Genomic DNA, 15,917 nt, shown 5'->3' with positions numbered 1-15,917 from the left:
TTCACACAAATACCTAATAATCCAATCATGTCATGTCAAGCGGACTGGTCTGAGTATTTAAGAAAGTGCTGATCTACTGGGATTTTCATGCACAACCATGTCTAGGGTTTGCAGAGAATGGTCCAAAAGAAGAGAAGATATCCTTTGAGTGGCAGTTGTGTGGATGAAAATGCCTTGTTGATGTCAGAGGACAGAGGAGAATGGGCGGACTGGTTGAATGGGCAACTGTGTGATGCCAACATATCTGAGGAATGTTTCCAACACCTTGTTGAATCTATGCCATGGAGAATTTAGGCACGGGTTAGGTGGATTGGACTCTTTGAAATTGTCCTTAGGTGTGTGTGGGTGTGTCTGTGTTTGTCTGTTTGTGGCCCTGCGACAGACTGGCGTCCTGTCCTGGGTGTACCCCGCCTCGCGCCCTATGACTGCTGGGATAGGCTCCAGCCCCCCGCGACCCTTAATTGGACTAAGCGGTAGAAGATGAATGAATGAATGAAGGCAAAAGGCAGGTCCAACCTGGTACTTGCAAGGTGTACCTAATAAAGTGGCCCGTGAGCGTAAATGACAGTTACTGGTATTGAACAACTTGATCCCATTAGAGCTGATTTAACACTATGATAGAATTAGTCCTGGTGGTCTAGTTTGCTCTGCAAAATTTACTGTGCGGGGGCTATCTGATTGCAGTCACTTTTATGGTCAGTAGTGTAATGACTTAAGAATAACTAATGGAACCTGCATACAGGGATGCTGATGACAAGCAGCCTGGTTAGAACTGAGACATGATAAAACAAGTGCACGAGCGACCGTGAACCTGAAATCTGAACTATACAGACAACTGATCCAGTTGTGCATTTCTAACTATCTCCAGCTGTTTGTGCAGGAATGAGGCTGCACTCTTCCCACCTTCACTCCTGACTTGTAGAGTATAATCTGCTGTCTGTTCGGGTGAGAATGTGATGAATTGCATATGACTGGAGAGGAATTCCAAAGATGAGACAATCCGTTTTGCAGTCATTTGTAGCCCTGGTGGAAGTTTTGCTGTGTACAGTACTGCAGTATACTAATACTTGTAGCTTAATTCAGTGCTGGACCTGTGTCCAGAAAACTTCATGTTTCCTGGTTTTTGCCCCTAGCAACCACACATGATCCAAACCCTCAACATTTGGAAGGACGCTGCACTCATTACTATTATTTTCCTTTCAGGCTGTCAGAGATGGGCTGTCTGTTGCACGATTTCATGCTCTCCTTATCTGTTTCTCTTTCCACCCACTGTAACTGACAGCGGCCGTCGGCCAGTAGAAGTCAAGAGAGAGAGAAAGAGAGAGCGAGGGAGAACTGAACTGAACTTCTGGAAAGGCGGGCACGCTTTAATTCACTGGAGAAATGTGCACTTCTGCCCAAATTCACTTTGCTATACATCAGAGCTGGGAACAGAAATGATCAGTTGCTTTAAATGAGAGGATTAAGAGAAATTCATACCAGGACTTGGACATTGGTAAATTTTTCTTTACTTCCATTTATATGTCATCTTATACTCTATTTCATATATATGCACTTTTTATGCATGAATAAACAATTGTCATTTATTGTGTTTTCAGCAATGCAGAGTATAAGTGGGAATGAGGCTGTTTTAGATTTTAAATTTAACGTTTTTCCAGTTCAGTGTTTGAAGGTCTGTGGTGCAGCAGCTGCATATTGAAGATATTAAATTCATGTTTGTGCTACTGTCATCCAAAGACTGAATGGAATCATTTCAAGAATTTCAACTTTTTTGCAGATTGATTTTTCACCTGGAATCAACACATGCATACTTCATCATACACCACATGCGCTATAGGTGCATGCAGTGCTGTATAACTGTGCGCATGGCAGAAAATACAAAGTGTCTGAAATTGGACATGTTGGCTGAGAAGTGATACATTATTTAGCACATTACAACATATTTTATTGTGCTTGACTGCTTATCTGTCTTTCTTGGACAAATGAAATGTGAAAAGTCAATCCCTTGATCTGTGAACCTGATGATCATATTGAAGCAGTTACTGTTTTTTGGAATGAAAGAACTTTTGCTTGCCCAATTTATAACCAGATAGAATGGCTCTCAGACTGTACATACCTCTGCCAAGGCCAATAATCCTGTCTTCTATGAAATGCATCTATTGCCCTATTTGTTACCACTGACTGAATTAAGATGTAACATATTTTGTTATGTACAGTATATATTTGAGGATGAATATCTATCTATCTAGATAAGTCTGTTGCTGTTATGTAAATACAGTCTTTGATACAGTTGATTCATTTACTGTTGGAGAGAATTTTATGTGTGTGTGTGTGTGTGGTTTGATTACAAAACTACCTTTGAATTTTCCATACTAATGCATGGTATACCTCAAGGTTCTGTTCTCAGCCCACTATTATTGTCTCTTCATGCAGGACCTCTTGGTTCTATGTACCTATGGGATTTACTTTGTCTGTTATGCTAATGATATGCAGATGTACACGACTGCTTTTGTAGGTGATGTCTCTCATATGGCAAAGTTGGATCTTGTGTGATTGCAGTAAAAAGCTTGATGTCTTCTATGTTTCTACTTTTGAACCCAGTGAACTCTGAGATAATTTGTGGGTGACTGTGTGACTCATCATAGTGAAAGCTAGAGACAACAGGGTGTTTGTCCAGACAATATTGTCTTTTGACCTCTGTTTTGGAAGGCAGCTAACAATATCTGTTTTCACTTGCAGCTTGCAATATTGAAATGATACGATCCATCCTGTCTATGACAGACACCATCACACTGTTTTATGCTTTGTGTCCTCTAGTGTCTGGGGTGGCGTCTCCCAGGCTTACCTAGGTTTGCTTGGTAGTAGTCCCTTCTTGACTTAGTGGGGAGTGTCTCATGTGCCTTCATCCATGTGTCAAATCAGAGTCCACAATGGTGGTGCAGGGCTGCTGGAGTTGGTGGGAGAACTGAAATGGTGCTACTCTGGGCCCCACTGCACTGCAAGGTGTATTTGAAGATTATCAAAACCTGTCTTTGGACTGACTCTGGGGAAAGTTCCAGTGATTCCAGGAAAATATCTGCTGACTACAGGGAAAGTATTGCTGACAGCTGGGACAGACTGTAAGCCAGGATTCTTTGTGGGACACAGAAGTCCAACAAGCCAATTACGAACTTGGGCAGTGTCTGAGGTGGTGTCTCTCAAGCGTTTGTTTCCCATTAACTATGTCCCATGTTGGCTTAGTGTGTGTGTGTGTGGGGGGGCTTGTGTGCCTGCATCCATGTAACACTGATGTGTGGTTCTGGATGAGCTGCGATGGTAAAACTCTGGGTCTCACTGCACTCCAAGGTGTAGTTGAAGATTATCGCACTGTTTTCACATGCATCTTGAAAAATTAAAATGATTTGGTCCATCCTGCCTATGATAGAATTCTATCACACTGTTTCATGCTTTGTGTCCTTCAAAATTGACAACTACATGTAATGATTCCTCATTTATCCCATACGAGTATGACATGTTTTCACATTATACGAGGTTACTTCAAAAAGTTCTTATCCTAACATTTCTAGAGAATGATTGTTACTTGCAGAGTCCACTGTTTGGTTCTGTTCATTATCTTTATGGACAGAATTTCTAGGCGCAGTCAGGGTGCAGAGGGGGTCTGGTTTGGGAACCACAGAATCTCGTCTCTGCTGTTTGCGGACGATGTGGTTCTGTTGGCTTCATCAAATCAGGACCTTCAGCGTGCACTGGGGCGGTTTGCAGCAGAGTGTGAAGCGTCCGGGATGAAAATCAGCACCTCCAAATCCGAGGCCATGGTTCTCGACCGGAAAAAGGTGCTTTGCCCTCTTCAGGTCGGTGGAGTGTCCTTGCCTCAAGTGGAGGAGTTTAAGTATCTCGGGGTCTTGTTCACAAGTGAGGGACGGATGGAGCATGAGATCGATAGACGGATCGGTGCAGCATCTGCAGTGATGCGGTTGCTGTATCAGACCGTCATGGTGAAGAGAGAGCTGAGTAGTGGGGCAAAGCTCTTCGATTTACCGATCAATCTGCGTTCCGATCCTCACCTATGGTCACAAGATTTGGTTCATGACCGAAAGAACGAGATCGTGAGTACAAGTGGCCGAGATGAGTTTCCTCCGCAGGGTGGCTGAGTGCTCCCTTAGAGATAGGATGAGGAGCTCGGTCACTCGGGAGGAGCTCGGAGTCGAGCCGCTACTCCTCCACGTTGAAAGGAGCTAGTTGAGGTGGCTCGGGCATTTTTTTCGGATGCCCCCTGGACACCTCGCTGGAGAGGTGTTCCGGGCACGTCCCAGTGGGAGGAGGCCCTGGGGAAGACCCAGGACACGCTGGAGGGACTACGTCTCTCGGCTGGCTTGGGAACGCCTTGGGGTTCCTCCGGAGGAGCTAGGGGAGGTGTGTGTGGATCGGGAGGTCTGGGCGGCTTTGCTTGAGCTGCTGCCCCCGCGACCCGACTCCGGATAAAGCGGAAGAAAATGGATGGATGGATGGATGGATGATTGTTCTTGCATTAATCTCATCCTAACCACTCTGTCTTATAGCCAGCGTAAAATGGCCATGAGAAGGTTGATGAATAGGGTGGAGGTGGAATGTACTGTGTGTGGGGGACTAAATTAAAATTCTATCACCAAACTTGTGATTCATGCATTAAATATGAGTTACAGGGGTATACTCCTGTTGCATTTTGCTTATTTGCCCCTGCGAAGCATAAATCCAATACAAATCCCTTTGTACATAGTGTGGAATTTACAATCAGGGTAGCCAGGTCTATAACAAAACCAGCCAAACACTGGAACTCAAAATATACTCCTGGCAAACCACATACTCTGCTTTTGAAGTCCAACATCATGACTACAGCCTAAACCATCAGACACAAAAAGCCAATCCACTGCCAACAAATCCAACGTAACCCAAATCAGTGGGAAAAATGCAAACCTGGCAACTTTATCTACGACCACTCCAGGCACAAAATGAAATTCTACCACCAAACGCACAATTGATACATAAAATTTCCACCGGGGAGGGGGAAGTGTAGCATTTCATGAATGTTTAAGATGTGGCAACTGGAGCAGGGTGATGTCAGATGAAATCAATATTCCATTCAAGGGATCCTGTCATCTAGGCTAACCAATCCTGTCAGTGGTTGTGTGGATCACAACGGGCCATCTCGTTCAGACTAGAGATGTTAGAGATTTAACTTGAACATTCCAGCATTCATAGGGTGACATGGCCACATATGGACAGATTCAAACCTATGGTCAATTTAAAGTCTCCAATTCACCTAACCTACACTAACATATCTCACGGCATGTTGTGATTCAGCATCACAAAATATACATTAATCTACTGGTTTGTGATACTGTCATGGAAAGTGCCACATTTTCGTAACGGGAGCATGAATTTATTTGAATACATTGTGTGAGGCCTGTGAGGCCACACTGTCAGCTTTTAACATTTTTACATTAAAAACCATTTTTTTAATTTTAACTTGGGACATAACAAAGATATGTGATTATACAAAAATAGTTCATTTGCATTTATCTCTGAAGAGATTTCAAGTTCTGTACATAAAATATAGGAGTACCAATAATTCTGACCAAGACTGTAACAGGCAGACAGACAGACAGAGTGCTAATAAACTTAAAGAATTACAGTAAGAGATTGCACAAAGGTGTGGGATGAACTCTTGATATATCCTGTCTGAATTGGGTTGTACTTGCATTGAGTTGTTTGCAATCTATAGTATACTAGAACCTTTGAACTTGAAAACTTGTTTGTAGGATGTGGGAGAATTTTGTGGGTAGGTTGAAGATGGATCAGAATAAGCGAAGTTACTATCTCAGCAGGAGCATGCGGAGCGTGGCTAAAGGTCCCACTAGTTCTGGTCAAAGGTCAATCACGAATACAAAGGTGTTTGTAAAACATTTTCAATATGTGTACACATATTACACTGACTTCAAATCTGTGGTATATTAAAATATCATTGTGAAAATATCAAATGTTGGGTGTCCATTCTTAGCAAATTTGATGTGAACTAATTGTAGAATTACTGAAATTGGAGCACGTTAGTGCTCACAGAGGTCGCTGTTTCTGGGAAAGACGGACGCCAATGTTTGTTTATGTTTGTGATGAGGATCGAAATCACCTGTTATATCACTGTTTTTGATGAATTTCATGTATTGTTCCATGATATGAACTGGCAGTATGTTATAGAGGTCTATTAGAACTGTTTTCTTGAATTGTTGAAGGACATAAATACGACATTTGAATGAGCTTTGATACCGCTATTTCTGGGAAACACGAATGCCCATATTTGTTTACGCAGAGCGCAACAACTGCTTTAGCAAGATTTTACAACAAACATAGCTTCATATTCAGTCATATCAATTAAGAATATATTATAAAGTTTAGACGTTTACCGGCATACTCTGTCCTTCTACCCCGTCCACTTTTCTTTGTTAATCTTCATGGGTCTGGTATCATTTTCTCATCATTGGTCTTAAGTAGTGATTCATAATCTGCCTGGTTTTGTTGGAAATCTTGTTCTTATTCCAGCAAAATTTCCATGTTAATTTCTTGAATGTTCATGCCACCAACTCCTCTTTTCTTTTCCTTGTTTCTTCAAAAATACTTTTAAATTTGCCACTGTCCATTGCCAAATTATCCACGCCCATCCCCATATCATCTACTACCATGAATTTCATATGTCCTGTCCAAAATCTTTTCCTAAATCAACTTTTCCATCACTTTTTGCATTGACCATTTCTATATCGCTTTCAAAAACATTGGTAGCTTATCTCTTCTGGGTCAAATTTATCACAAATGACCTTATTCATTGCGCATGCTGAGATAGTGACTTTGCTTCCTAAGATTAGATATGAGTTGGTAAAAGTTGGGCTATCAAAATCTCAACTTGGATTCAATTCCCACTCATGATGTCTGCCTGAGTCCTTGGACAAGACCCTTTATCTGTGTTTTCCAGTCTACCCAGTTGTAAATGGGGACCAACCTGAACTGGGGAAGTAACCTGCATCAGAGTGTTGTTTCATCCAGGGGGAGTCATAGGCTCTCATTCAGTTCATGCTACGGAATCTAGAGATAAGTACCTGCACAGCCTGATCTCTCTCTAAGTTCGTGATGGCATCACAAAAACTGATTTAGCCTATTAGTTTGCGATATAGTCACAAAATGTGCTACATTTTTGTGATGATATCACAAAATATTTTGTAATGGTGTCATGAAATTTGGGGTGATGTGGAGGTGGGTGGATGTGGAAAGGGTTAAGTTTAGGGTTCAGTCTAGGATTAAAAATGAACTAAACTTGACCACATTACAAAATATGACACACTTTGTGATGGTATCACAAAAATACAACATGTGACTGGGTTGTACCTGCACCAAAGGGCCTCTGGGTCTCTATAGGACATCTATTTATGTGATTTTACTGGGTGTCTAACCATCTCACCTTCTGGTTATCTTTTCACTGGACTGTATATGTTAAATGGCTGTAAGATTCCTGTGAGTGCATCTTCTGAAAATCTTATTGTGGTTTTTGTTCTGTTTTGTTTGTATGGCCACTGCAGATGGTCACCCCACTGAGTCTGGTCTGCCTGAATTTTTTTTCTATAATAAAAAAACATAGAGGGAGTTTGTCTGAGGGGAGGTGATGCTCTAGTGGTTGAGCGTTGGGCTTGAGACCAGAGGATCCTCAGTTCAAATCTCAGCCTGACCGGAAAATCACTAAGGGCCCTCCTCTAGTTGCTCCCAGTGTGTAGTGGGCACCTTGCATGGTAGCAGCCTGACATCGGGGTGAATGTGAGGCATTGATGTGTAAAGCGTTTTGACTGTTTGATGCAGATGGAAAAGCGCTCTATAAATGCAGTCCATTTACCATTTATTTCCCTTACCACTGTCCCCATTGTGCTTGGGGCATGGGGTGGGAAAGGTCCTCATGGGGTGGGAAAGGTCTCCAGTAGGCCTTGCATGCTTAGCATGCTGAGCTGCCTTAATTTATTGATATACAAATTAATTGAGGTTCAACAAAGAGAGTTTTGCTGAGTATCACATCCACTTAAATCTAGCCTGCTATGAAATAATGAAATAATATGAAATAATACTGTAAATCTAAGCTATTCTGTAAAGTAGTTGAACAAAAGCTTTCTCATGCTCAAACTTTTGAAGTTATTTTTTTAAGGGGAGATGATGGACTAAACTGCATACCAATGCTTCAGCTCTGCCATTCTTTGACCCTGATAAAATCAGCCAGAGGCCAGTGGTTAGCTAGAACATAAACACACAAGTGCACCTGTTACTTTCAAACCTTCAGAACATCATTCCGGGATAGGTGTTGCACCATGAGGGTGTAATTTTGTATTTCCACCACCAGCTTTTATTTAGACACGAAAGTTGCTTTTCTTCATCATGACTGTGCGTGTTTGGTTGTCGTCCATAGCTGGAATTTAACCGTCTGATGGTGTTAATGAATTCCATGTGGATGGAGCAGAGGTGTAGAAACACTCAGCTTGGGGAAAGTCAGTCAAGGGGAAAGTCTTCCTGAGTGTCCACTGCCAATGAGGGGTTTTCCAACAACCTCCTCCAGCTCTCTGCTGGGGAAAAATTCTGAAGAAAACATCTTGCACAATGATGGCAGCTCTAAAATTTATTATTTTAACACAGCATTTACATGGTGGAAAAATGGCATCACAAGCCCTCTGTGGCTATGCAGCCACAGACTTATTTGGGAGGTCAGGGGTCATATCCTAGCCCGGGTTTCACTGACCTTCTCTTGCGCTGATGAGAAGTCTTCCTATCACATTCTTTCCACATGTTTTGTTTCATACATGCAGCATATCTGGTCCTTGTTTGCAGCTGGTTCCTTTTAGGATGTGAGAGGTTTTGTTTGTGTTTGTAATTTAATTTTTGGTGGTCAGATCAGTTCTGTGAGCATGTGCTGCACCCACCAGCCCACAGAATTAGTTTGGGTCCCACTCAGGCAGATGTACACGTTTTATTCATTTGAATCTATTTGTAATTTAATTTATATGTATTATATTTATATTTGTTACATGAATTTGTTAGAAAATAATAGTTTTTAGCTTCATAAGTGGGTCTTAACACCAATGAGATATAATTATGTTATTTAAGCAGATCTTTTTCTTACAGTAGTCTTATCTGTTGACTGGAGCTGGCACATTTCTGGTATGCATAATCCACGTGTCAGTCAGATCAGAGTACGAAAACATTCCATCCAAGTCTGGTGAACCGCCGTTTCAAACATCGAAAGTGTGCTTTCGATGCAAATGATTATCTCAAAACCATTCAGAATAGGTTTTTTGTTTAACAGGACCATGCTACAATATTTAAAGAATGTCAGTCTAAAAATAACTGTGATATTATCCCAACATCCTGGTTTGAAACCCTACTTAAAATGAATTATATTGTCAAGCTGTACACTGGTGTGAAAAATGACCCTGTCCTACTGCCACAGTACAGAGCATGTTTGGCTCTTTAAAATAGAAATTGTGTGTGGGGGATGTCTTTTGAAATTATTGTTATTGGCAGTGGATGTAGTTTTAGTTCCAATTCTAGTTTCAGTTTGCTCGACCAGCAAATTTTTTACACGTGCACACACCCGTACCGCATGTGGGACTATTACTGTCAGTCATTTGTGTGTGTGTATGCACATTTTGATCTGATTTGGACCAGACTTGGTGGAATGATTGTAAGAAAACTGGTTAAGAGTTGAAGTCACTGGCCAAAACCAATATTTTGGCCCAATGCTTATACGTATAGTACAGAAAATGTGAGGGTCAGCTGAAATGTTTTGCCTCCTGTATGATTATTTCATCACATGAAAGCTTGGAATATTCTGTATCAGTGAGTATCATTACTTTTCCATACACTCACATTCCCTTTCCTCACACTTAAGCCGACACCGGACACGTTTTTGCATCCTATCGGTGAAGAAAAAAGAAATTGCGTCTTTTCCAGGATGAACCCGTCCAAGAATGCATGCAGCTTTTGCAAAGTGTCCACATATTGATTGGTGTTCATCCACCTGTATTTGCTGCTGTGCATCTTTGGTCATTATGTGCCTCCTGCTACAGGACCTGGTCATGCAGACTCGTTGTGGCTGAATTTTCACCCCCTCAAACTCCTTGCCCACCTCATGACTGTACTGACATTCACCCAGGCATCGCCATCGACAACACTCATTCATCGATCAGTGTCCATGGGTGTACAACCCTCCACTGTCAGCACTTCAACAGCACGTTTTTTCAAATGCACATCCATGTGTGTCGCCATTTTTACCAACTACTGTGCTTATGTGCTATGTTGAAGGTGATTCTGTGCATGCCTGAAATTGCAGGCAAAAATGGTTTGGTGTAGCAATAGTTTTTCTTGTAACCTATTTCACGTTAATATCTTGCTTGTCATAGAAATAACACAACATTGAATGCCCGTGACCTTCGATCCTTCAGGCGGCACTGCATTAAAAACCGATATCATTGTGTAAAGGATCTTACCGCATGGGCTCAGGAACACTTCAGAAAACCAGTTAGTTAACACAGTTCGTCGCTACATCTACAAGTGCAAGTTAAAACTCTATCATGCAGCGCGAAAGCCATACATCAACAACATCTAGAAACGCTGCCGCCTTCTCTGGGACCGAGCTCATTTGAAATGGACAGATGCAGAGTGGAAAAGTGTGCTGTGGTCTGATGAGTCCACATTTCAAATTGTTTTTGGAAATCATGGACGTCGTGTCCTCTGGACAAAAGAGGAAAAAGACCATCCAGACTGTTACCTGTGCAAAGTTCAAAAGCCAGCATCTGTGATGGTATGGGGGTGTATTAGTGCCAATGGCATGGGCAACTTACACATCTGTGATGGCACCATCAATGCTGAAAGGTACATCCAGGTTTTGGAGCAACACATGCCGCCATCCAAACAATGTCTTTTTCAGGAACGTCCCTGCTTATTTCAGCAAGACAAAGCCAAGCCACATTCTGCACATTAGAAAAGTGTGGCTTCATAGTAAAAGAGTGCTGGTACTAGACTGGCCTGCCTGCAGTCCAGACCGTGGTGCATTATGAAGTACAACATACGACAACGGAAACCCCGGACTGTTGAACAACTGAAGGCGTACATCAAGAAGGAATGGGAAAGAATTCCACCTACAAAGCTTCAACAATTAGTGTCCTCAGTTTCCAAACACTTATTGAGTGTTGTCAGAAGGAAAGGTGATGTAACACAGTGGTAAACATACCACTGTCCCAGCTTTTTTGAAATGTGTTGCAGGCATCCGTTTCAAAATGAGCAAATATTTGCACAAAAACAATAAAGTTTATCAGTTTGAACATTAAATATCTTGTCTTTGTGGTGTATTCAATTGAATATAGGTTGAAAAGGATTTGCAAATCATTGTATTCTGTTTTTATTTACATTTTACACAATGTCCCAACTTCATTGGAACTGGGGTTGTAAGGAAGAAACCTTAGTCAGACCAGACTTAGATGGCTGACCATCTGCTCTCCCCATACTAAATTAAACAAAGTGTAACAAAGAATACATGCAAGACAGACAATATGGAGACACATGTACAGGTAGACCTGTATTTGTTTTGACGAAGTGTTCAGCACGGACCCACAGGGAAGTGATGGTCAGGTGGTTAAAGTGGTTGGCTTGTGATTAGAGAATCCTTAGTTGAGATCCCCATCAGGCTGGCAAATCAGTCAGGGCTCTTGGACAAGGTCCTTAATCCCCAGGTTGCTCCTGGTATTGTAAGCATCTTGCATGGCAGCATCCTGACATTGCTGTGTATGAATGGGTGAATGTGAAACATCATTGTAAAGTGCTTTGACCATAAATGTGCTATATTAATGCAGTCCATTTACCATGAAGTGAACCACCAGATTCTTGATATATAAAACCTAGGTTTTTTTTTTTGTATTTGTTCCTTGACTTTTTACCCTGTCTTGTACCAACACTCAGTGTTGAACTTTATTTAAACAATGAAACGGGTCTATGCTGCAAAAAGTGGAAAAATGTGTTTCCGGGGGGGGGGTGCCTTAACAGTAGGAGAGTTTATATTGGTAATTTTGAGAGGCATTGCCACTTACTCTGCAGTAATGTCTTATTTATGAGGACTCACAGATCTCATAGTCACGTTATGCTGTTTACTGGTTTGGCTGAAGCCAGACTAGCTGTTAAACTCAGAATTCTGGATGTCTAAGCACAAGTAGCTTCATGCTTAAGTGATAATGGACAGGGTTCTTGGTCCAGAATCATAGTGAATCAGATGAGTAAACCTGAAGCTTGTAAAGAAGTATAGACTAGACCACTTACCACCATTCTTTCAGGAAGCGCCATTTTTGAGTAGAAGGTATCCACTTTGGATGGAATAAACTCTCCTGAATCTTGGAAAAATTGATACCAAGCTCAAATTTTTTTTCTTGGAAAAACATACTTAGAAATGTTTCCATAAATAGACAAAATTTCATAGTTTTTCAGTGTTTCAGCCAAAGCCCTTTGCTAATGTTGTTGTCCACCATGTGCAATGTGATCTTATATTGCTGTCTCAGTTTTGAATATTGTTTAATAATGTTTCCACATATCAAATTTGTCATGTTTAAGAAAAGCAAAAGCAGTAGGACATGATCGATGTTTGAATTACAGTACAGAAAATGTCTTCTCTCGGCAACAAATGCATGTTGTTATAATGTGGATGTTGAATATTTGTCTTTAATCCTTATTTTGGTCTAATTTGTCTTTTGGTCTGATGGCCATTTCTGTGTTGGTCATGATTTAAAAAACGTAACCTGGACATCAGAATACATACACCGTTTCTTAGTAATTTGTTCCTCATAAGCGATATTCTGCGACTGGTGTTAAATCAATAAATTACAAACAACAGTTATAACTTCTTAATGAAATGGCATAGAACATGTAGAAGTGATGAATTAAGATGTTCATTGCGTTTACTCAACATTATAAAAGTAATATGATTTTTGTCATGATGTTATTCTGGAAAATACATAGAAATGTTGAATGCTTTACTTAAAATTTGTTGGTTATCTATCGAGTAGGTTTCTTGTTCCATTTAGAAACTAAAAATAAAAATGTTAGCATGGTATCCTATTTTTCCATGAACTGGAGCATTTGAACAAGTTAAAAACAATACTGATAAATACTTCTACTCAAAAATGCTGGTTAACGTTTTATAAAGTCACTTGTCATGAACTCTGTCTAGACTAGTATTTCAAACTCAACAGTCAGGATGTTGCTCAACAGCAGGTGTGAGGTGGGTATCATTAAGGATATAGCACAGAAATCATTACTGAGTTAACCAGACAGTCAAGAAAAAAGGAAGATTGTTGTGGAGCGTAAAATCATCAAGAGCAGACAACCTGATGAATTAGAATTACACTAGAAGACATCCAGAGGGAGTTTAAAATTTATGGAATCCAACCAAAAGAGATTCATCATAGGTACAACTTCTTCAAAACATCTTCAAAGTACAAGTTTGTGATATGTTCAGGCACGCTGACACTTCAGCTTAAGAACACTGTTCCATTTATAATCAACTACAGCAATAAAACAACTCTCTTTACCAGCATCCCTCAATCAAATAATAATAATAATAATTTTAAAAAATTATTTGAGAAGAAAACAAGAGTAAATTCATTTTCTTGGCACACAGAGACATGCACTGTAGTGGGGCAAATGGCGGTTGATTTGAGGAAACAGTTGATTATCCCACAGGAAACCGTGAGCAGCAGTTTAAAGCCAGCTGCGGTCAGAGGTTCAGTGAGTTGTTTATTTAGTAGAGCTCACAGAGCCATGTGAGGATGTGGTAACTGAGGCTTGAAAGGAAAAATCTTAGGTACAGTAAGCGTGTGGAGGAGAAAGACAAGTGCCAATGTCAAAAAAGTTATTGCTCCCCTAAATCTAATCCCTGCGTGGCACCTATAAAGGGAACATCTGCAACCAAATGCATCAAATACCTGGAGGCCAGTCTTTCACATTGCTGTTGTGGAATTTTGGCCCACTCTTCTTTGCAGAACGGCTTTAGTTCAGCCACATTGGGGGATTTTTGATCCAGAACTGCCCATTAAAAATCCTGACACAGCATCTCAGTGACCTTCATGTCAGGATTTTGACAAGGTCCAGAAGTGGTCTGTAAAATTGCACTCAGTGTGTGCGTGCGTGCATCAGGCACACTTTCTTGTGTCCATGCCAGCTTAACAAAAAAAAAAATGTATTGCATTTTGTCAGAATTTGAACTGGATGTTCCAAATGAGTGCATCTTGAGCAGCTTCCAACTTGAGCATAATCAGGTTTAACAGAAACCCTCTAAGGACCAGCCACTTTATTTAACAGAGCATTGATTGATATTATTTGTTGTTCCTTACAAATAGTAGCTTTTTGTTTTGTTTTTAGCATCAGCTGACTTTTTGTTTTTATAGCCCAACCCTAGCCAACCAGACACTAAAAGTAAAAATAAAACAAGAACAATCTGCCATTTCTAATGTCCTGCAAGGGTCGACGAGGACTCATAATAATAGATACGTGATTCACATTGTGACCCGGACTTTACCTGGATTGGGATTCCACAACACAATGCAATAATTGCATACTGATCCAGAATGGTCCAACTGATCAAGATGTTAATTCTCAAGATGAAGCAAAATACTGTCTTCTTGATCTTGGTTTTGTGATGTCATATCCGTGAAGTAGTTTAGACGTAATCCTTAAAAGACTACAAAGAGAAATCCTGATCCAGAATCCAGATCCAGATCCAGATAACCTCCAAAATCTAATGGAGTCTTTCAAGGGCCAACATCAATGTGTGGTGAAAATTTGGTGAAAATCCCTTAAGTAGTTTTGACGTAATCCTCAAAATATGACAAAGTGAAGTATGCTGGATTCTGAAGATTCTGGATTCAGAATCCAAATATGGATCACCTCCAAAATTCAGTACAGTCTTCTATGGCCTAATATATTTCTGTGGTGCCAATGTGGTGAGAATCTGTGAAGTAGTTTTGACACAATCCTTAAAAGCCTATATAAAATGAAACCTTGATCCAGAATATGGATCCAGAGCACCTCTAAAATTTACTGGAGTCTTCCATGGCCTAATATCTATCTGTGGTGAAAATTTTGTCAAAATCTATGTTGTAGTTGTGACGTAATCCTGCTCCTAGACAGACAGACAGACAATGATTTTAATAGGTGTTTGGCAGACGTAAAATTCTATATTTAGTCTACATAAATTATAAACCCTCCAGCTTAATTTTTTTTTAATTTATCATTTTCAACAGTACATTATTCACAAAACATTCCAACAGTATACTATTCTGTGCTGTTCATTTTTTATACTTAACTCCAGCTTTAAAATTTGAAAGGAAAACTGGCAAAATTCTTTTTACCTAAAGCCCAGTGTGGTACGGTGGTCAGTATAATACAGGTGATTCTTTTTTTTCCCTGCAAATATACAGTATCAGAACACAAATGACATGCTTCAGTGAATGTCTCATAATTTATCTACCAAAGTGATCACACCAGCATCAAGTTAAATGAAATGCCATGGTACATATTAACAGTGGGAGTGGGACATGCTTGGCACAGCAATGTGCCTTATCTTTGAACCGAGATGTTCACTTGCTCTTAAACAAGTTTTTGTCTTCTGCATAATCAAGGTGAGTTTAAATTTCAGCTCACAGACTAGTGTTTTCCTTTATGATTTTCTGGTCAAGGCTAAAACTAAACTTTCCCCCAGTAATGGGATATCCCTCAAACCTTGAAGCAGCATAGCACCCCTAGCACACATAAGGCTATCAACACCCGGCGTGACTGCTGGCATGATCTTTTTGTTGGGATTCTGTTGGATTTACACC

General features: G+C 40.5%; 1 protein-coding gene across 1 annotated transcript in view; it reads left to right on the top strand.

The window, feature by feature from the left end:
* Positions 1 to 1,339: 1,339 nt before the first annotated feature.
* Positions 1,340 to 15,917, top strand: part of col21a1 (collagen, type XXI, alpha 1) — a 79,012-nt gene continuing 64,434 nt past the window's right edge. Inside the window, exon 1 of the mRNA XM_034185289.1 lies at positions 1,340 to 1,495. The gene's annotated coding sequence lies outside the window, so the exon portion shown is untranslated. The remainder of the gene's footprint in view (positions 1,496 to 15,917) is intronic.

Source organism: Thalassophryne amazonica, chromosome 13, assembly GCF_902500255.1.
Source record: "Thalassophryne amazonica chromosome 13, fThaAma1.1, whole genome shotgun sequence".
Lineage (NCBI taxonomy): Eukaryota > Metazoa > Chordata > Actinopteri > Batrachoidiformes > Batrachoididae > Thalassophryne > Thalassophryne amazonica.
The sequence above is the reverse complement of the archived record's forward strand: the minus strand, read 5'-3'. Positions and strand labels throughout refer to the sequence as shown.